Source organism: Mobula hypostoma, chromosome 12 (assembly GCF_963921235.1).
Source record: "Mobula hypostoma chromosome 12, sMobHyp1.1, whole genome shotgun sequence".
Taxonomy (NCBI): Eukaryota; Metazoa; Chordata; class Chondrichthyes; order Myliobatiformes; family Myliobatidae; genus Mobula; species Mobula hypostoma.
Window position 1 is genome coordinate 57,832,415 of NC_086108.1, and position 19,352 is coordinate 57,851,766.

The 19,352-nt window shown below is 39.5% G+C and overlaps 1 protein-coding gene across 19 annotated transcripts in view; it reads left to right on the forward strand.

The window, feature by feature from the left end:
• The window catches only part of lrrc7 (leucine rich repeat containing 7), a 661,225-nt gene that overhangs the window by 284,411 nt on the left and 357,462 nt on the right, over positions 1-19,352 (forward strand). For all 19 annotated transcript variants that reach the window (XM_063064200.1, XM_063064198.1, XM_063064201.1 and 16 more), the window contains one exon: positions 14,629-14,718. The gene's annotated coding sequence lies outside the window, so the exon portion shown is untranslated. The remainder of the gene's footprint in view (positions 1-14,628; positions 14,719-19,352) is intronic.

Genomic DNA, 19,352 nt, shown 5'->3' on the forward strand with positions numbered 1-19,352 from the left:
CTGCGTTCACCAGCAACTTTGATGTATGTTGCAGAGAAGAATTTAATGTGTTTTTTTTTAAAAAGGAGTAATTTTGGACTAAATGAATGGGATTCACATTAACTTGGGTGCTTGGATTCAGCATTTGCATGTCCACAGAAGGCAGAGAGTACTGGTTGATGGGTCTTACTCTGGCTGGAGGTATGTAACTAGTGACTTCTGCAGGGATCTGTACTTTGGGGGCCTCTGCTGTTTATGAGGGTATGTAAGTCAGTTGTGTAAAATGTAGATGGACGGGTCAGTAGGTTTGCAGATGATGCAAAGGTTGGTGATGTTATGAATAATGTAGGAATAAGGATACAGTAGGGCATACATCAATTGCAAATGTGGGAGGAGAAATGGCAGGTAGAGTTCAATTTGAATGAGTGTAAGGTGTTGCACTTTGAGATATCATAAGACCATAAGATATAGGGGCAGAATTAAGCCACTTGGCCCATCGAGTCTGTTCCACCATTTCATCATGGCTGATCCTTTATTCCACTCAGCCCCAATCTCCTGCTTTCTCCGCATATCCCTTCATGCCTGGACCAGTCAAGAACTTACCAACATTTGGCTTAAGTATTCATAAAGATTCAGCTGCTTGTGGCAAGGAATTCCACAGATTCAACACTCTTGGCTAAAGAAATTCCTCCTCATTTCTGTTCTAAAAGGATGCCCCTCTATTCTGAGGCTGTGTCCTCTGGTCCTGGACTCTCTTAACATTGTAAACATTCTCTCCACATTTACTTTATCAAGATCTTTCACTATTCAAACTGTTTAATTCTGAAATCAATTTTGTGAGTCTCCTTTGAACTTTCTCCAATGTCAGTACATCCTTTCTAAGATAAGGGGCCCAAAACTGCTCACAATACTCCAAGTGAGGCCTCTCTGGTGCTTTATAAAGCCTCAACATTCCATCCTTGCTTTGATATTCCAGTCCCCTCAAAATCAATGCTAACATTGCATTTGCCTTCCTCACCATAGACTCAGCCTGCAAATAAACCTTTAGGAAATCCTGCACAAGCTCTCTCAAGTCCCTTTGTGCCTCACGTTTTTGAATCTTCTCTCCATTTAGAAAATAGTCCACCCTTTTATTTCTTCTACCAAAGTGCATGAACATACACTTCCCAACACTGTATTCCATCTGCCACTTCTTTGCCCTTTCTCCTAATCTGTCTGCTTTCTGTAGCCACTCTGCTTCCTCAAAACTACCTGCCTCTCCACCTATCTTCATATCATCTGCAGATTTTGGAACAAACCAGCGGATTTTGGAACAAACCCATCAATTCCATCATACATATAACGTAAAAATAATCAGTCCCAACACAGACCCCTGTGAAACACTGCTAGTCACCGGCAGCCAACCAAATAAGGCTCCCTTTATTCGCACTCTTTGCCTCCTGCCAAACAGCTGCTGCGTTATCCATGCTAGAATCTTTCCTGCAATACCATGGGCTCCTAACTTGTTAAGCAGCCTCATATGTAGCATCTTGTCAAAGGCCTCCTGAAAGTCCAAGTATACAACATCAACTGATTCTCCTTTGTCTATCCTGCTTGTTATTTTTTCAAAGAAATCAAACAAATTTGTCAGGTAGGAATTTCCCTAATGGAAAACGTGCTGACAATGGCCCATTTTATCATGTTCCTCCAAGTACCCAGAAGCCACATCCTTAAAAATTGACTCCAATGTTTTCCCAACCTCTGAAGTAAGACTATCTGGCCTATAATTTCCTTTCTTCTGCCTCTCTTCCCTTGAAGAGTGGAGTGACATTTGCAAAATTCCAATCTTCTGGAACCATTCCAGAATCTCATGATTCTTGAAAGATCATCACTAATGCCTCCACGATTTCTTCAGCCACCTCTTTCAGAATCATGGGGTGTATTCCATCTGATCCTGGTGATTTATCTACCTTCAGACCTTTCGGCTTCCCATGAAAGCTTCTCCCTAGTAATGGCAACTTCACACACCTGACTACTTGATACTCTGGAACTTCCACCGTACTTCTGGTGTCTTCCACAGTGAAGACTAATGCAAAATACCTATTCAGTCCTTCCGCCATTTCATGTCCCCCATTAATACAGTACCTTTCAAGTGTTGTTATTCAGCAGGGTGATGTCCACTCTCGCCTCTCTTTTACACTTTATGTACCTGGAAAAACTTTAGGTATCCTCTTTAATATCATTGACTAGCTTACTTTTATATTCCATCTTTTCTTTCTTAATTACTTCTTTTGTTACCTTCTGTTGATTTTTAAAACCTTCCCAATCTTCTAACTTCCCATTAATTTTTGGTCTATTATATGCTCCCTCTTTGGCTTTTATGTTTATCGTTGACTTCTCTTGTCAGCTACAGTTATGTCACCTTGCTTTTGGAATACTTTTTCTTTGGAATGTATATATTCTGTGCCTTCCGAATTGCTTCCAGAACTTCCAGCCATTACTGTTCTGCCGTCATCCCTGCCAGTGTTCTTTTCCAATCAATTTGGGCCAACTGCTCTCTCATGCCTCTGTAATTACCTTTGCTCCACTCTAATACTGATACAACTAACTTTAGCCTCTCCTTCTCAAATTTCAGGGTGAATTCGAGTGGCATGCAAAAGTTTGGGCAGCCTGGTCAAAATTTCTGTTACTGTGAATAGCTAAGCGAGTAAAAGATGAACTGATTTCCAAAAGGTATAATGTTAAAGATGACACATTTCTTTAATATTTTAAGCAAGATTATTTTTTTATTTCCATCTTTCACAGTTTCAAAATAACAAAAGGAAAAGGGCCTGAAGCAAAAGTTTGGGCACCCTGCATGGTCAGTACTTAGTAATACCCCCTGTGACAAGTATCACAGCTTCTGAACGCTTTCTATAGCCAGCTAAGATTCATTCAATTCTTGTTTTGGGGATCTTCGCCCATTCTTCCTTGCAAAAGGCTTCTTGTTCTGTGAGATTCTTGGGCCGTCTTGCATACACTGCTCTTTTGAGGTCTATCCACAGATTCTCGATGATGTTTAGGTCGGGGGACTATGAGGGCCGTGGCAAAACCTTCAGCTTGTGCCTCTTGAGATAGTCCATTGTGGATTTTGAGGTGTGTTTAGGATCATTATCGTGTTGTAGAAGCCATCCTCTTTTCATCTTCAGCTTTTTTACAGACGGTGTGACGTTTGCTTCCAGAATTTGCTGGTAATTAATTGAATTAATTCTTCCCTCTACCAGTGAGATGTTCCCCCGTGCCACTGGCTGCAACACAAGCCCAAAGCATGATCGATCCACCCCCGTGCTTAACAGTTGGGGAGGTGCTCCTTTCATGAAATTCAGCACCCTTTTCTCTCCAAACATACCTTTGCTGATTGCTGCTAAAAAGTTCTATTTTAACTTCATCAGTCCACAGGACTTGTTTCCAAAATGCATCGGGCTTGTTTAGATGTTCCTTTGCAAACTTCTGATGCTGAATTTTGTGGTGAGGACGCAGGAAAGGTTTTCTTCTGATGACTCTTTCACGAAGATCATATTTGTGCAGGTGTCGCTGCACAGTAGAACAGTGCACCACCACTCCAGAGTCTGCTAAATCTTCTTGAAGGTCTTTTACAGTCAAACTGGGGTTTTGATTTGCCTTTCTAACAATCCTATGAGCAGTTCTCTTGGAAAGTTTTCTTGGTCTTCCAGACCTCAACTTGACCTCCACTGTTCCTGTTAACTGCCGTTTATAATTACATTATGAACTGAGGAAACGGCTACCTGAAAATGCTTTGCTATCTTCTTATAGCCGTCTCCTTCTTTGTAGGCATCATTTATTTTAAGTTTCAGAGTGTTAGGCAGCTGTTTAGAGGAGCCCATGGCTGCTGATTGTTGGGACAAGGTTTGAGGAGTCAGGGTATTTATAAAGCTTTGAAATTTACATCACCTGGCCTTTCCTAACAATGACTGTGAACAAGCCATAGCCCTAACAAGCTAATTAAAGTCTGAGACCTTGGTAAAAGTTATTTGAGCGCTCAAATCTCTTGGGGTGTCCAAACTTTTGCATGGAGCTCCTTTCCTTTTTTTCCACTCTAGAATTGTACAAAACAAAAATTATACACTAATCTTGCTTAAAATGTTGAAAAAAATGTTTCATCTTTAACTTTATGACTTTTGGAGATCAGTTCATCTTCTACTCACTTAACTATTCACAGTAACAGGAATTTTGATTGGGGTGCCGAAACTTTTGCATGCTACTGTATATTATGATAACTTAACCCCTAAGGGTTCTCTTACCTTAAGCTCTCTAATCAATTCTGGTTCATTGCACAACACCCAATCTAAAATATCTGATCCTCTCATGGGCTCAACCATGAGCTGCTCTAAAAAGCTATCTCACAGGCTCTCTAAAAATTCCCCCTCCTGAACTCCAGCACCAATCTGATTTTCCCAATCTATCGGCATATTGAAATCCCCCATGAAATACAGTTAATGGCCAGGACCTTTAACAGTACTGATATAGAGACGGATCTTGGAGTCTAAGTCATAACCCCCTGAAAGTGGGCAAGCAAGTCACTTTCATATATGTTATAACAAAATATGTATGACAAGCTTACCTTTATTAGTCAAGGCATTGAGTTCAATAATCAGGAAGTTATAGCGTAACTTTATAAAACTCTCTTCAGCTGCTTCTAGGATCTTGCATTCACCTGTTATAGGAAGTGTTTGGAAGCTATGGACAGGGTGCAGCAGAAGTTTATCAGGTTGCTGTCTCGATTAGAAGGAACGTGCTATAAGAAGAGGTTAGAAAAACTTTGCTTGTTTTCTTTGGAGTGGATGCTGAGAGGAGACCTGATAGAAGTTTATATTAAAAGAAAAGTTAGAGCCACTACCAGAGACTATGCATTTGAGGTGAGGTTTGGGGTGGGAAGGATTTCAAAGGTGATGTGCAGGGCAACACATACAAAATACTGGAGGAACTCAGCAGGCCTGGCAGCATCTATGGAAAAAAGTGCAGTCGACGTTTCGGGGGGAAACCCTTCAGCAGGACTGGAGAAAAAAAGCAGGGCAAGATATTCATAATGTGGTGGCTGCCTGGAATATGTTGTTGGGGGTGGTGGTAGATGCAGATACAGTAAAGGTGTTCGATATGCACATGCATATGCAGGCCATGTGAATGCAGAAAGGATTCGGTGTCATGAGTTTAATTAATTTACCACAACACTGGGTTGAAAGGCCTCTTCCTATGCTGTACTCTTTCTGAAAATATACTGAATTTTATTTATTTCTGTTTATTTTATGGGATGTGGAGTTAGCCAGGCCAATATTAATTATCAGTCCCCAGCTCCCCTTGAGCATATGGCGAGATATTGCCTTATGATGCAACTACTGCAGCTAAAGATATTCTCACTATATGTTGAGCACAGCCTTAGTGTTTAGGCTCAGCGTCAGTACGGGAATGATAGTATGTGACTTGGAGGAAAACCTGATGTGTTACTGTTTTCATTTATGAGGTGTTAAGAACAAGGAGAATTAACAAGATATGAAGGCCCACAAGTGCAATCAATGAAACTGTGAGAGGTATAAAACAATAATCAATAATCCTAATGGAATGATGGCTTTTATCGCAAAGTGTTCTTCATGAGGTAACTATCTGGGGTATTGAATCAAAGTTTTACTACCTTTTAGAAGGCAATACTGTTCAAATTTAGAAAAATGATACTGGGGCTAAGTAACTAAATTAAAAGAATAAATTGTCTAAGTTTAGACTGGAATTTAGAGGATTGACTGGCAATGTAATAATTTTTTTCGTAAATAATAAAGGATTGGTAATGTGGAAACGTTTAATGGATGTAGCAGTATTTTACCATGCATACAAATAATGAAAGGGTTGAATTTTTGAAGGACTGGAGCTATTTTCAGGTGGATAAACCTGGTGCAAATGTCAAATATTACCATCTTGAAAAAAAAAACAAAGCAGAAACTGATTAATTTGAATTTTGTTGATTTATTGTTACAACTAAATTTGAAGTAAACCTGATGTTTGCTGTCCTAATTCACAAGTACCTTTCCCCCATCAACCTTGTACTCATTAACTTATCTTAGTTTGTGATTAAATAATACCTAAATATTAAATTTTTTATCTTTATTTTCAAGCACTTCCATGATTTATTTCTGCATCTCATCCAGTTCTACTACTGTTTTCGTTTTCTGTAGTTCTAGCCTCTTGATCATGCCATACTTTACTATTATTTTAATTGCTGAAGGTTGATGAATGCACTCACTTCTGAATTGCTGGCAAATAAAGGAGTTTTTTTCCACCTAAATATCACAACTGTTTTACCTCTTTTTCCTCCTTTAAAATATTTCTTGAAAAATAACTCTCATACCAAACTATTCACTAGAATATATATATTGGTGTCACATTTTGTTTGATAATGGCCATATGAATGTTTTTGATAAATTAGTGCTTCACAAGTATGAATTGTTGTTGAGATGCTGTGAACACAGATAAGTGGATCTAAGGTACAGATCTGATCTGATATGAGGGAATTGATAGGACTGTTTCTGTAAAAATTAGATAGTTGTACATGCTATGTTAGAATTTTGCTGATAAAGACCAGAATAAGTGCCTGGGGAAAAATATAATCTTTTTTTTTTGTTGAATCATTCAAAAGAAATGATCTGCAATTGTAATTATTTTCATAATATATAATGTCTTTCTGCGTATCTAAATGTGGAGCCTGATCGATTCCAGATCTCAAATCTATCAGTACGCTCTGCTGCTGGACTCCATCTGGAGAGTTTACTTAGTTTACCTATGGGCCTGGTGCATTATCCATGAACCAATTCATTTCAGTGGAGTGTGTGTGTGTGTGTGTGTGTGTGTCTGTCTGTCTGTCTCACCCTCTCACCCTGCTCCCCCTCTGTCAGAATTTCCCTCTCCCTCTCCCCTCCCTCCCCCTCCCTCCCTCTGTGTCAGAATTCTCTCTCTCTCTCTCTCTCTCTCTCGCTCTCTCTCGCTCTCTCAGAATTTTCTCTCTCTCTCTCAGAATTTTCTCTCTCTCCAGTGGAGTGAGTGGATAACAAGAATAAGCTCAGTTGCAATTTTATTATGTTTGCTGGAATGTTTATAATTGTTTTATTGTCTTAAATATTTTAGTTGATGCCATTTTAATTCTTTAAAATTTAAAAATTCTTTTCAACCAACTTGGATAACTTGTTTTTTTTTTAATTATTTGAATGTGCTGAATACTCATAAGTATTTAAAAAAGAACTTCAAACCTCAGGTAAAATAAATTTCCTTCCCCTCCCCTCTTCTTCTATTCTCTACTCTGACCCGTTACTTCTTCTCACCTGCCTTTCACCTCCTCATTCTCTGTCTTCCTTTCCTCCTATGGCCCACTCTCATACTCTCTTCTCCCATCAGATTCCTTCATCTCCACCCCTTTACCTTTCCCACTCAACTGGCTTCACCTATCACCTCCCAGCTATCCTTCTTTCCCTCACCCCTACTCTGCCTTTTTATTCCGGCATCTTCCCCCTTCTTTTCCAGTCCTGAGAAAGGGTTAATGTCATATGTTCATTCCCATAGATGCTGCCTGACCTGCTGAGTTCCTCTCTTTCAATATTTTTATTAGTTTCTACATAGAAGAATAGAGTACAAGAAAGTGTATATAAAGGTAAAAAAAACTACCAATTACATTATATCTATTCATAATAACAATCTCACTACCCAGTATTCATGTAGGTTAGTCAAAGTTGTATTGAAATATACTAATTTATTACAAAAAAAAGAATGTAACCCCTACCAAGACCGAAGCTGTTTATTACGGAGAAAAAAAGGTAAAATACCTTCTCGTATAATAAAAATTAATAATAGCCAACATCTAAATTTAAACAATGAATTGAGGGTTTTGAAAGTTTTGAAAATAATTCAGAGTCCGCACAATGTTTGAAAGTCTTGACAAGATTCAGAAATTGAACAATGAATCTTCTCTAAGTCTAAGCATGACATAACGTCGTATAACCATTGAGTATGAGTAGGAGGAGAAACATCTTTCCATTTAAACAAAAGCGCCCTCCTAGCTATAAGAGAGCTAAAGGCCAAAATATGTAAATCTGATGTCTTCAACTTGTTATCTTGTCCTGCAACAATACCGAATAGAGCCGTCAGAGGATTAGGCTTAAAATTGTCTTCGAAAAGTGAAGAAAAAGTTTGAAAAACTTCCTTCCAATATTTTTCAAGACTCAGACAAGTCCAAAGCATATGAATACCTGCTGAGTTCCTCCAGCATTTTGTGTGTGTTGATTTGGGTTTCCAGCAACTGCTGAATTTCTTGTATTTAAAAAAGAACTTGACAGTTTTGAAAAAGAGAAAAACTGGCTTGTCCAAGGATTTCTGTGCTGTTTTCTGAGTGTAGCTGGTTCAGTGACCACCCACGTGGTCTTATTACATTACACACGTTCCTGGGAGGACCCTTCCCCTTGAGACAAGGATGCGTTCTGCCAGCAGGTTTGGCCCCGTAAATCGGAACCACATAAATGCAGCACAGTGTAGTAACCTTGGTACCACGAATGGTTGCAGGCCTCACCTACCAAGAGCTGAGCCAATGGCAAGTAGTTATTTTATACTTCTAGCATCTCCTGCTAATAAGGCAGTGGCTCATTAGGAATATTTCGAAATCACTAATCTGCTACATCTTCTAATATAAAGGGACCAAGTCCAAATAGGCTGCAGTCCCTTTTAAACTTCCCTTAACAGTGGTATGCATTTGCTGATTATCAGTTAAGTATAGCAGTGTTTCTTGATGGCATCCATAATCAGCTTCAAGAAAAAAAAGATCTGACAGTTCCATTCATTCATCTTCATACTCTCGCTTTGTGCTCACACAGTGAAATAGTTTAACAAGGAGACGATTGCAGTCTGGAGAATGTAAAGTCAAAAATTCTGGTCATTATAATTCTATATTTCTGTGAAATTACATAATTTAGAAGAAATTAACAGAATCACTTTGCTCTTGTGCTGTGAAAATGAAAATTTATATATTTTCAAATACTTGTAATAAATTCAAATATTTCATTATTAAACCTTAGTCCGTGCATTCCAATGATTTGGGTCGTTGTACTTAGGAGAAATTTGGTCTAAATAAAGGATATTCAAGAAAAATTAGTACAATGTACATAAAAACCTTAAAATGAAATTCAGACGCACTCATGGTATTGTGAACTCTGCTGGTATTTCTAATTTGCCAAGCATTAAAATTGATGTAAAGTTAATTAAGATTAATTTTGACAAATCCCCAATAAGGAATTCCTCTGTCTCAGGAGTACTGGCCAATAATTATCAAAAGTATTCAATTTAGAAGAGCACAAATGATACTGAGACTGGAGACTAATATATGTGTAGATATATTAGTCTCCAGTCATTGTGATTCTAACTCAATGTTCCAAAGGTTTTGCCATGGCCATTGATATAATTTGTTTTGTTTATATTTTAGCAAATCATACACATTAATATCTGTGGCTAAGCACTATCCCTTCAAACTTACATCCACAATTCAACAACTCTAAACCTTTAAATTAATCTCCAATCCTATTTTGATCTCCATTGAAAATTATAACTGCTAACTTCCAGGGCATAGTGGTTCGCGTAAAGCTATCATATTGCCAGTGACCTACGTTCAATTCTGCAGATGTCTGTAGGGAGTTTGTATGTTCTTCTCGTGACCAATGGGTGCTCCTGTTTCCCCCCACATTTCAAATACAACACACATCAAAGTTGCTGGTGAACGCAGCAGGCCAGGCAGCAACTCTAGGAAGAGGTACAGTCGACGTTTCAGGCCGAGATCCTTCGTCAGGACTAACTGAAGGAAGAGTTATTAGTAGGTTAATGGCTCACATGGGTGTAATTGGCCGATGTGGGCTCATTGAGCCGGAAAGGATGCTGCTTCCTGCACCCATGCTGAACTGGTCGACTTCATCCACTTTGCCTCCAACTCCCACCCTGCCCTCAAATTTACATTTCCGACACCTCTCTCCCCTTTCTCGAATTCACTGTCTCTACCTCTGGAAACAGCTTATTTACTGATGTCTATTATAAGTCCACAGACTCTCACAGTTACCTGGACTACACCTCATCCCACCCTGTAACTTGTAAAAATGCCATCCCCTTCTCTCAATTCCTCTGTCTCCACTGCATCTGCTCTCAGGATGAGGCTTTTCATTCTTGAACAAAGGAGATATCCTCCTTTTTCAAAGAAGGGGGCTTCCTTTCCTCCACCATCAACGCTGTCCTCAACTGCATCTCTTCCATTTCATGCCCGTCTGCTCTTACTTCATCCTCCTGCCACCCGACCAGGGATAGGGTTCGCAAACATGAGGAAATCTGCAGATGCTGGAAATTCAAGCAACACACACAAAAATTGTTGGTGGAATGCAGCAGGCCAGGCAGCATCTATAGGAAGAAGTACAGTCGACCTTTCGGGCCGAGACCCTTCGTCAGGACTAACTGAAAGAAGAGCTAGTAAGAGATTCGAAAGGGGGAGGGGGAGATCGGAAATGATAGGAGAAGACAGGAGGGGGAGGGATGGAGCTAAGAGCTGGAAAGTTGATTGGCAAAAGGGATACGAGGCTGGAGAAGGGAGAGGATCATGAGACAGGAAGCCTCGAGAGAAAGAAAGGGGGAGGGCAGCCCAGAGGATGGAGAGCAGGCAAGGAGTTATAGTGAGAGGGACAGAGAGAGAAAAAAGAGAGAGGGGGGAAATAAATAAATAAGGGATGGGGTACAAAGGGGAGGAGGGGCATTAACGGAAGTTAGAGAAGTCAATGTTCATGCCATCAGGTTGGAGGATACCCGGACAGAATATAAGGTGTTGTTGTTCTAACCTGAGTGTGGCTTCATTTTGACAGTAGAGGAGGCCATGGATAGACATATCAGAATGGGAATGGGACGTGGAATTAAAATGTGTGGCCACTGGGAGATCCTGCTTTCTCTGGCAGACAGAGCGTAGGTGTTCAGTGAAACGATCACCCAATCTGCATCGGGTCTCGCCAATATATAGAAGGCCACATCGGGAGCACCGGATGCAGTATATCACCCCAGCCGACTCACAGGTGAAGTGTCGCCTCACCTGGAAGGACCGTCTGGGGCCCTGAATGGTGGTGAGGGAGGAAGTGTAAGGGCATGTGTAGCACTTGTCCCACTTACAAGGATAAGTGCCAGGAGGGAGATCAGTGGGGAGGGATGGGGGGCTACGAATGGACAAGGGAGTCACATAGGGAGAGATCCCCACGGAAAGCAGAAAGAAGGGGGGAGGGAAGGATGGAGGAACAATGCCTTATATTCCGTCTGTGTAGCTTCCAACCTGATGGCATGAACATTGACTTCTCTAGCTTCCGTTAGTGCCCCTCCTCCACTTCGTACCCCATCCCTCATTTATTTATTTATTCCTCTTTTTTCTCTCTCTCTTTTTGCTCCCTCTGTCCCTCTCACTATAACTCCTTGCCTGCTCTCCGTTCTCTGGGCTGCCCTCCCCCTTTCTTTCTCCTTAGGCTTCCCGTCCCATGATCCTCTCTCTTCTCCAGCCTTGTATCCCTTTTGCCAATCAACTTTCCAGCTCTTAGCTCCATCTCTCCCCCTCCTGTCTTCTCCTATCATTTCGGATTCCCTCTTCCCCTCCCACTTTCAAATCTCTTACTATCTCTTCTTTCAGTTAGTCCTGACGAAGGGTCTCGGCTGGAAATGTCGACTGTACCTCTTCCTATAGATGCTGCCTGGTCTGCTGGATTCACCAACATTTTTTGTGTGTGTTGCAGGGGTAGGGTTCCTTTTGGCCTCACCTATCACCCCTCCAGCCTCCACGTCCAGCACATAATTTGCTAAAACTTCTGCCACCGCCAGTGAAATCCCACCACCAAGCACATCTTTTACTCCCTTCCAATTTCTGCTTTCCGCAGGGATCGCTCCCTACATGACTTCCTTGTCTATTCATCCCTCCCTACTGATCTCCCTCCTAGCACTTGTCCTTGCAAGTGGAACAAGTGCTACATCTGCCTCCTACACTTCCTCACTCACTACCATTCAGGGCCCCAAACACTCCTTCCAGGTTAGGCGATTCTTCATCTGTGAGTCCGTTGGGGTCATATACTGTGTTTGGTGCTCCCGGTGTGGCCTCCTGTATATCAGTGAGACCCGATGTAGACTGGGAAACTGTTTCACTGAGCACCTATGCTCTGTCCAACAGAAAAAGTGGAATCTCCCAGTGGCCACCCATTTTAATTCCACTTCCAATTCCCATTCCGTTATATCCATCCATGGCCTCCTCCACTGTCATGTTGAGGCACACTTAGGTTGGAGGAACAACACCTTATATTCTGTTTGGGTAGCCTCCAACCTTGATGGCATGAACATCGATTTCTCAAACCTCTGGTAATGCCACCCATACCCACTCCTTCACCATTCCCCATCCCTTTTTCCCTCTCTCACCTTATCTTCTTACCCGCCCATTGCCTCCCTCTGGTGCTCCTCCCCCCTTTTCTTTCTTCCATGGGCTTCTGTCTCTTTCACCAATCAACTTCTCAGCTGTTTTTTCATCCTTCCCCATCCAGGTTTCACCTATCACCCTGTGTTTCTCCAGCGAGTGGCTGTTCTGTGATCGAAAACATCTTGTTAAATCCACTCACTGGATTTTTTTTTTGTTTTTGGCACTATTCTTTGTAAACTCCAGAGTCTTTTGTGCGTAAAAATCCCAGGAGATCAGCAGTTTCTGAGATACTCAAATCACCCTGGACGGCACCTAATTAATTAGCTTGTTTATTTCGGCTTTCTTCTTAAAGATGTGCCGGACACACTTCAGCTAGCACTGCAACACTGGTGGAAACTCTGCTTAATAAATGCTATACCAGTTCAAGTTAGAGCAGACAGGCATCTGTGTTTATTTTCCAACATGTACCTCTCTGTCTTCCACCCCACCCCAACTTCCCCACTGAGCATATTCAGAAAATGTTCGCTGTTTTTCCCCTTGACTGCATTGGACCATACAGCTTAAAATGTACGGCCCAGTATCTAGTAGTATCTCAGCTAATCCAAAATGAAAATTGAGTTATTTTAGGTATGTGTTTGTGGTGTAACCTAATATGCAATGTACAATAACCATGGTTTATTCCCAGTTGAATGAGGTGTAATTCTAGTAATAAACTGAAGAGATTGTAGTTGAATCCCAGCTCTGTGCAAACTAGTGATCTAAGTCAGGGTAATAAGAAGGATGCTATAATAGTTCTTAGAGTAGAGAATGGATAATTGGCAAGAATTTCTGCTTCAAATCAGATTTCTATAACAACTGATGGAAGGCTGACTGATTATAAAATGGCTTTGACACTAAAATGGTGTTTTAATTCCGCCATCACTTCCTAAAATATAAAGAAGGATTAACAAAGGGAGACTGCTGGTGCATCAGAAATCTTATGCAATTTTGAATTAACAGTTTTTAGGAGAGGATGGAAAAAAATGTAAAGTATAGAATCAAAATATACACAGTTATCCAAACCTTGCACACCAGGAGTCTGCAGATTTAATGTTTATTACTCTTCATTTTAACAAGGAGAAAATTGCAAAGTCAAAAACTCTGGTCATTATATTTCTGGGTTTAACTTAAATAATTACTTAAGAAATTAGCATCAACCTTTTGCTTTTGTGCTATGAAAATGTAAAATTGTTTAGTTTGGAATTTTAGCAATAAATTAGAAAGGTATGTGGTTTAATCCCTAGTTCTTGCAGCCCAGTGATCTGATTCATAGTAACAAAGACAATGCTGCAATAGACCTTGGACTGGGAAAAGCAAGAATCAGCAAAGTATGCTTTATTTACAGTAGAAAGATTTTTAAAATCATTAAAATATAATGCAGACACACACATTATGAACTTTATAGGTAATTCTAATATCCATGGAACATTAGCATTGATTTAATTTGGCAAGTTCCCAATAAAGAATTCCTCCACCCTTGGAAGTACTGACCAAGAAGTATTAAATGTTTTTGGTATTAGAGGAGCACATATGATATTGTGACTGGAAACTAAAAAAAATAGTAGTTCCGCACGTTTAAGCGAAAATAGCAGCTGATTTGTCTTGAATTAAGTAATAAAAAAATCAGAGGTAGTATTTAAAATAATTTTTCATTGTGACGGCTGAACCACAATCCAAGAATTTAAAAAGACTAAATACAAATAAGTTGCAGTCTTCAGTGCACAAATATTTAGCAATTATTTGTTCCAAGATATATAGCATTCAGTAGCATTTTCTACATCTTCATAACTAACTTATTAGCAGTTTTCTCATCTCATGCCAGAATATGCTTTATGGTCTTTGTTTATCCTTCAGGTAAGCAAAAGCTGTCTGTCCCATAAAGTATTCATGATTATCATGATAGATATTGAACCATTCAGAGTTGAATGTCAATAGCTATAAACGCCAAACTTGAGGAATACTGTCATGCTGTAAGGAACACCAACACTTATGGAATCATTTTCGTGTTCCCTCTCCCCCTTCAACCACATTGAAGATTATCTCACTTATGAGATGCTTGGGGTATTGGATGGGGTTTCAGGGCATTCAAGCATATGGTAAAGGTCTAAAGTTTTACGGTTACTTTTTGATACATTTTTCAGCTTTGAAACAAGATTGCTCATGGCTCAGTGTACTCGGCAATAGTCCTGGGAAGGAGAGCGCACCCGACGAGTAACCTCATCCGTCGAGCGGTAAGGGTTTAAAAATTTGATGTAATGGTAATAAGGCATGTTATGAATTTTATGATAGCTATGAATAGAAGTGATAATGGAATACCAGAGACTACCCAAGAATACCCTAATACTACTAATGTGACCGTGCAGTTACATGAATCTTGAAGCAATATAAGTTTCTGTAACATCTTTTAGCCTGTCTACATGTGTGTAATATGAACATGGTCTAAAACTCAGTTGCTGTTCTGACAAACTATTCATTTTTCATTACAGAATTAAGTAAATTAACTTTGAGCATTTCTGTGAATTGGATTTAAATTTTGTCCTTTCATTTCTGATAATAGGGTCAAATTCAGCTTTGCTCAATGGGATAAATATCTGTTGTCTAGAGAATTTTAAGGATCCTTGTAAAATTAATTTTGAATTTATCTGCCATCTTTACTCATGGAGCACACCCACAGCACAAGCTAACAGTAAATAAGTTAGCACACATCTTGATGAACTGGAAATATAAGCTGACAAAAGTTGAGATATTTTACGTGTATTAAAATGTTTGGACTATTATTGAGTACATGACACATGTGTTACGGGGTAATAATGAGTCATGGCACAGATCAAGTACGGTATAAGAGCAATGAATGATATTAACTCAACCTGCTATGAATTAGCTTTATGAATGGATTTGTAACCAGCATGTTTTAACCTGTATGTTGTTTTCTCCTGCTTACAATAATACTAGAAAAAAAACACTCTTACATTTTGGCTCATGCAAAAGGCACTTTAGAAAAGGGAAATCTTCTTTCCAATTCAGTAAAAGCCTGTGACAACAATGAAAAATAACAATATGCAGTGGATTCTGGTTAATCGGGACACACCAGGAACAGTACATTTTGGCCCAAATAAACAGCTGCCCCAACTATTCAAAGTTTCATAGGTATAAATGTATAAAAAGAGAAACTATCGTTTAACTAACAAATTATGTATTTAAATTAAAAACAGAACAAATCAAACACTTTCAATATTACTAGAATTCTATAAAACTGTATTATTCCTAATTAATCCACTGTATACAGCCATGTTCTTTTGATTGACTGTAAATGAACAAAATCAACCAAATAACTACCATAGACAATGGACTGCCTGCATGCAATCCTTCTGATGATTGCATCCTCCAGATCTTCATTTTCATTGTAACATTTAAGATGGTTGTCAATACCTTCTGTTTCTTCGTAGTTCCTAACTTACTGAAGTAGTGAAATGGTTTGATTTTCAATCCCAGCCATTTCTAGCATCTCCTAGCCTGAATGTTTTTCTCACCAACAAAAATCACTGCTTTTTGAACACAAACGCATACAACTGACATCATTTATGAACTGTTCGTTCTAAGCACTGTAGTGTCCAACGGCCATGAAAATGAGAAGGTGTACAAGAGCAAGATAGATCAGCTGGTCGCAGCAACAACCTTGCACTTAACGTCAGTTTAAGACTAAAGTGTTGATTGTGGACTTCGGCAAGTGTAAGATGAGGGAACACACACCAGTCCTCATCAAGGGATCAGAAGTGGAAAGGGAGATCAATGTCAAATTCCTGGGTGTCAGCATCTCTGACAATGTATCCTGGGCCCAATATATCAATGTAGTTACAAAGAAAGCATGACAGCAACTACATTACCATCTGGCATGGGGTTGGGGGTGGGGGTGGCACTGCACAGGATTGAAGTAAGTTGCAGGAAGTTGAAAACTCAGTCAACTCCATCATTCAGCATCCAGGACATCTTCAGGGAGAGATGTCTCAAAAAGTTGGCATCCATCATTAAGGACCCCCATCACCTAGAGCTTGCCCTCTTCTCATTGCTAACATCAGGAAGGAGGTACAGGAACCTAAAGGCACATACACAATGATTCAGGAACAGCTTCTTCCCCTCTGCCATCAGATTTCTGAATGGACATTGAACCCATGAGCACTACCTCACTACTTTTATATTTGCTCTACTTATTTAATTTAACTTTTTTAATATATACATACTTACTGTAATTTACATTTTTATTATGTATTGCTGCCGCATAACAATGCATTTCATGGCATATGCCAGTGAGAGTAAACCCGATTCTGAGTTTGAAGTTCATGGGACTGACACTAGTTAGAAACTGTTCAGCAACCATCTCCTGTCCCAATAAGTGGCATAGTGTTCCAAATAAATGAAAGGAATCCCAGCTATTTTCTCGATTAATTTTTGTCCTTTAAGAGTTGTCCCATATAAGTAGCTGCCCCAATTAACCGATGACCTAATTAACTGGAATGCACTCTATATTGATAGAGAGGTGATGAAACTTTTGGATGGTACAAGAAATCTGCATGAATATTTTTTTTATTATTTCAAAATTGGATTTATAAGGAAGAATATTCTGAAAAACAAACAGAACAAATACTAGGGGAACAAGTGGATGAATTAGCACATAAAAGTAAAGTGTGGTCCAGGTGAGAGGTACATCTGTGCTTCAGCAGCAGAAAATGGATGATGTAGGAGAATGCAAAGAAAATATAAGACTGAAATCATTAGGAGAATGTAAAAGGATTATAAAATCAGTTTCTCCAGGTACACAAAAACATTCCTAGGTAAATTAATAATAAAGAGATGATCTGGAAAGGAATTGGGACAGTACGGATTTATAGGATATTACCACGTGCAATATAGCAAAGTGGAGGAATAGTACATAATTACCATGTTTCAGCATTTACTCAGTTAGGTGCATATGTAACCTGAAGATGAGGTCAGAATTTATATAACTGTGTTTTTTAAAATACAATAATGAAACTCAAAATTAATGCAATTCCAAAAGGCATTCAATAGACCAAAGGTTTAAATCCATGCTGTTTTGTTTCCATGATGTCTGGTGGCTGAAATTCAGTCGCTCTTTATGTTTAAAAATGTAGTTGACTGTTATTGTCAGTTTCAACATTCTTCCTTTTCCTGAATCTGACTGTACATTACTAAATTGAGTTGAACTGTCCTGGAATTATACCCCTAATCCAGACAGATTACATCCACTCATTTTTGGAAATCAAGGGTAATTTAACAGAAATGTAATTAAACATATCAATTGACTCTGTTTCTCTCTCCATTCTCTCTGCTTGACCAACTGAGTATCTCCAACACTTGTCTCCAGTTACTGACAAATTTTTGTTCTAAGCAGAATGAATAGTTTCCTGGCTTTAGGACAGAAAGCAGAGAGACAAAGGCTTGTTATTTAATGTACAGAAGCATGGGATGTGGTGCTCCCTAAGGATCAATGCTGGAACTGTTGAGTATAATTCATATTAACAATTTGGAATTAGGAAATGTACTTTTTATTTCAAAAAATTCCAGTAATCTTCACAGTGTACGTGATGAAAATTCCATCACCAAAGAGACTGAAGAGACATTCATAAATCTGTAGAACAAATTTCAAATAGAAACCACACTGAAGGTAGTATGTGTTTATAAAATGAGCCTTTATAATTCCAAAATAAGTGAGTTTGCACTGTATTTTTGGATTTGAGACATGACCATGGGGTTTCACACAGTCCTGCCATCTTGTCAGCTGCCACAAAATGTAAAGAGAAATCATGTACATGATTTTCCTAAAAGTAACATTTCAAGTTTTTAAGAAAGCTTTGTTTTAGTAACCATTATAACTCAATTAGGACCATATTTGTTTCATAATGTATGTTAATGAACATTAGCTTTTCCAGGCAGTATACTTACTAGTCTGCTCCAACCTACAAACAAGAAGTACTCTGAAATTTGTTGCTGCAAGACAGGTGACTTCACAAAGTTTGTTCTCCTGGTGCTTCAGATCTTGGCTGTATTCAGTCTCCCAAAGAGATACATGTTAAACTATGTGTTTATTAACAGCTCAGGAATTATAAAAGCACATTTATTCTCAAGATGTAGGCATGATTGACAAATTTAACGTTTGTTATACATTGTTAGCTAAACTGAGAAGGTTATGATGGACTATCTGCTTTTCCTGCTGCTAGTATATTGATGCAATTCATAGAAAATAGGTGCAGGAGTAGGCCATTCAGCCCTTTGAGCCTGCACCGCCATCAGTATGATCATCGCTGATCATCCAACTCAGAACCCTGTACCAGCCTTCCCTCCATACCCCCGATCCCTCTAGCCACAAGGGCCATATCTAACTCCCTCTTAAATATAACCAATGAACTGGCCTCAACTGTTTCCTGTGGCAGAGAATTCCACAGATTCACCACTCTCTGTGTGAAGAAGTTTTTCCTAATCTCAGTCCTAAAAGGCTTCCCCCTTATCCTCAAACTGTGACCCCTCGTTCTGGACTTCCCCAACATCGGGAACAATCTTCCTGCATCTAGCCTGTCCAATACCTTTAGGATTTTATACGTTTCAATAAGATCCCCCCTCAATCTTCTAAATTCCAGAGAGTATAAGCCTAGTTGATCCAGTCTTTCATCATATGAAAGTCCTGCCATCCCAGGAATCAATCTGGTGAACCTTCTTTGTACTCCCTCTATGGCAAGGATGTCTTTCCTCAGATTAGGGGACCAAAACTGCACACAGTACTCCAGGTGTGGTCTCACCAAGGCCTTGTGCAACTGCAGTAGTACCTCCCTGCTCCTGTACGCGAATCCTCTCG